General features: G+C 37.1%; 1 pseudogene; it reads right to left on the bottom strand.

Moving 5' to 3' along the window:
- Window positions 1–2395: 2395 nt before the first annotated feature.
- LOC102877536 lies at window positions 2396–3232 on the bottom strand (annotated as a pseudogene).
- Between the last annotated feature and the right edge of the window lie 282 nt (window positions 3233–3514).

Here is a 3514-nt window from a genome sequence, read left to right as displayed (position 1 = left end):
AAGATATAGGGGCAGTCTTGTGCAATTTAGTCTCTGGAAACCTGAGAAGTGAGCTGTCAATCAGTTCCACCTCAACAAGACCTAACAGTGAGTGCACTATGAAACAAATCATTTGTTAAATGTTAAAGACATCCACTTGGTTTTTTTGTTGTTGGTGGTGTTGGTTTTAAGGGTTTTTGTTTTGGTGGGTTTGGTGTTTTGGTTTTTTTTTTACTTTTCCCTTTGGTATATATAAATAAGAGTTACAAATTTATTTTTTAAACAAAACACTTGTTTCTAAATGAGATATCCAATCAGCATTTTCCCCCAGTCACAGTCATGTCAAAATATCTTCTAAGGCAAGCCAGCTGGTGAGGCAATTAAAACTCATGCTTACCACTTTAAAGACTTCCAATGTGTTTACTTGTTCATCTTCTAATGAAACCTAACCTACTCTCAAAAGCAGGATAACCATTGTTAAGTTAGTCCAGCAGGAAAATGTTCATTAATTGCAAGTTTCTCTAATAACCTAGGTCAGTATTTACATTATACAAATTCAAGACTCAGGAGAGAAGTCTTTCATCTTAGAATAAAAGGTAACACAAATTCTTAACATCCTTTAAAATGAAGAACATAAAAAATTTAAGTTACAACCAGTCTAGATTTTCATTCAAAAATATTCTTTTTTTTCTCTATAATTATATTTTATTAATTTTCATAAACATTTACAGAGATTTTGGGCTTCCACTCATTCATTGTTGCACTATTCTCTCTACCCTCCTCCCAGTTTGTTCTTGTCCAAATGCCACAGTGCTTGTCAAAGCCACTTCTGATTAATCTTCTTTGTCAGTGTATCCTTTGCCATTCCCTATCACTCCTCCCTGAGAGAGACTTCACCCTGAGTCATAAGGAAAAGGGGACGGCGTATTCTCTTAGCTACTTCCTGCTGAAAAGGGACGCTGTGGATATTCTTTTTTTTAATTATTAAATTTTATTAATGAACATTTACAGAGATTTTAGGTTTTCATTCATTGTTGCACTATTTTCTCTACCCTCCTCCCCAGTTCATTCTTCTTTTTTTTTCCTCCCTTGAAAGTCTGTTTTAGTTGTCCAGTTGCCACAGTGCTTGTCAAAGCCAGTTCTGATTAATCTCCTTTGTCTGTGTGTCCTTTGCCATTCCCTATCACTCCTCCCTGAGACAGACTTCACCCTGATTCATAAGGAAAAGGGGATGGCGTATTCTCTTAGCTACTTCCTGCTGAAAAGGGACGCTGTGGGTTTCAGGGTGAAGATCTTCTCTCACTACTCTAAAGGGCCCCTTTGGCAATAGGAAACACATAGACTGTTATGGAGATGGATTTTGGAATTTAGATGCACTTTTAACAATTGTGCTTGGCCGTACATGTTCATATCCTTGAAGATGTATCATGGAAGTGTTGCAGCCTAGAAGACATAAATTTAACTAACAAGTTAAAAGTACATGAGTCAAAAATTAAAAAGCAGTAATATTCCAAGTAGAGGCTCTAATAGTGGCACAAATCAAGTTACAGAGAGAAGGTAGTTCTTACAATAAAAGGCCTATTGACTAGCACTTTGTCTATTATACTGTAAAGGTTAGGAACCACAAGATGTAGAGGCTCAACTATGTCATTTATGGTTCTTAAGTCCTGGAGCAAATTCCATCTAATACTGGATTGTTTTACAGCAAGGCAGAGGTGAAGTAAGGAACTGTTTATGAGGTTTTCCGTCAATTCCAACAACTAAGAAATAGTGAGAAGGGTTGGGACCTCCGAAGGCTTTTAGGACCAATTAGTAGGCTCTTGTGTCCAGGAGAAAACGAACATACTTACCAGTAATGTTAATGCTCATCCACGGCTCTTCTGGGAGGATCTAAATCATTGAAGTGTCCTCCTTTGTTTCCAGCTGGGAGCTGGGGCCTGTCAGTCCTGTCTGCTACGAGGACCTGATGTGGGCCACTTTGGCCAAGTGTCCTTCAGAGCCACACTTAGAGCAAGTGAGTGGGAGCTTCCTCTCTACTCCCTTGCCTATCTGTGGCTCTCGTCTGTGAAACTGTCTACTGAAGTGGCCCAGCTTTCCACAGTGGAAGCAATTCTGACCTCCTTTATTACCTTTGGGTGGCACTGCATATGAGTAAGACTTCCTTTTCCTGACACAGGCCCTAAACTGGCAGCAATAGCTGTCCCAATAAGTTTGGCCATTCTCTGGTCTTTTCCCTCTAGATCCCAGTTGTTAAAAGAGGGAAAAATTTAAACAAATGTATAACAAATAATTTGAACATTATAATCTTTTAAGCTTAAGGCTGGAAATATTAACAATATGGTCATTTCCAATCCAGAGATACATGTTCCAATGCAGTTCCTATTTTCCATAAATGGTTTTGGTAACAAAAATATTCTTAAATGTCAAATTTCTCCTCACAGATGCTATGACCATTTTCTTCATAATCTTCTCTTGTGACCAACATGTCTTCAAAATCTTAATTTTCTATATCAATTTTCCACCTTCCAAAGAATAATAGATTTTTCTGGCAGCACGACAGAAACCTCATAATCTGTAGGTGTGAGACATTGAATTTCTGAGTAAACCCAATCCCTAAATCCAAGGGAAAGGGAATTTCCTCCTGTCAAGACAATGTTCTTTAAAAAATGCAGTTGCATTTCTTCAGGTAAATTCTGGATTGCATAGACAATAGCTTCAGGAATCCCCATTTCTTGGATGCCTATATCAGAAGGAATAAACAGTATTTCTGGAATAGTGAATCTCTCATTAGCCAGACGAAGAATCTGTTCCCCAGATTTCTATTTTCCGCTTAACACCATCTCTTCTCTTGGCTTATAAAAGTCCTTCTTAATTTTAAGTGCTGAAATCAGGCAAAACATGGTCTATAATCACTGTATTTTCTTCTTTCAACTTTGCAATTTCCAAGTCTCTATCAAAATCTTGAGACATAGCACACATTATCTTGATATGTGTTTGATCTGTAACATGTAGTTGCCTGTAGGAGATGACTTCCTTTACATGGTTCATTAAGAGCTTTCCTCCCATATTTATCTGAATAATTGCTTCCTTTTTCTTTTTACTTCAGCGATAAGGTATGTGTGAAAGAATACCCACTATCAACAATGATACAGCATAACTCAGAAGGGTTATCTCAGAAATATCTATGTTGACTGAGAGCTCCAGCATTTACTCTTAATATTGCTTGAAACTGGTATTCTTCAAACAATTTCATTCATTGATTCCTGAATTGAAGTGAAAATATGGCTCCATATTGATAATATTACTATGTAAAAAATCAACCTGATACATTTTCTTTCCAAAAAGATAATCCCAAACTTGTCTTTGTCACAGTTCACCAAGAAGCTCTTCTAAAAAGGAAGAATGTAAGAGTCCAGAAGTATCTTTTATTTCATCCATATGGTTAGTAGTAATAGTTTTGAGGTGTGCTGTTTTTTACCTAAACTGACAGTTGGGTATAACCAAGACATTTTCATGGCTGTAAGTAATCTGGGCA

The sequence above is a fragment of the Elephantulus edwardii genome, unplaced genomic scaffold, assembly GCF_000299155.1.
Source record: "Elephantulus edwardii isolate Elephantulus edwardi_28Jun2011 unplaced genomic scaffold, EleEdw1.0 scaffold01543, whole genome shotgun sequence".
Lineage (NCBI taxonomy): Eukaryota > Metazoa > Chordata > Mammalia > Macroscelidea > Macroscelididae > Elephantulus > Elephantulus edwardii.
Note: the sequence above shows the minus strand (reverse complement) of the source record. Positions and strands in the feature narration are given on the sequence as shown.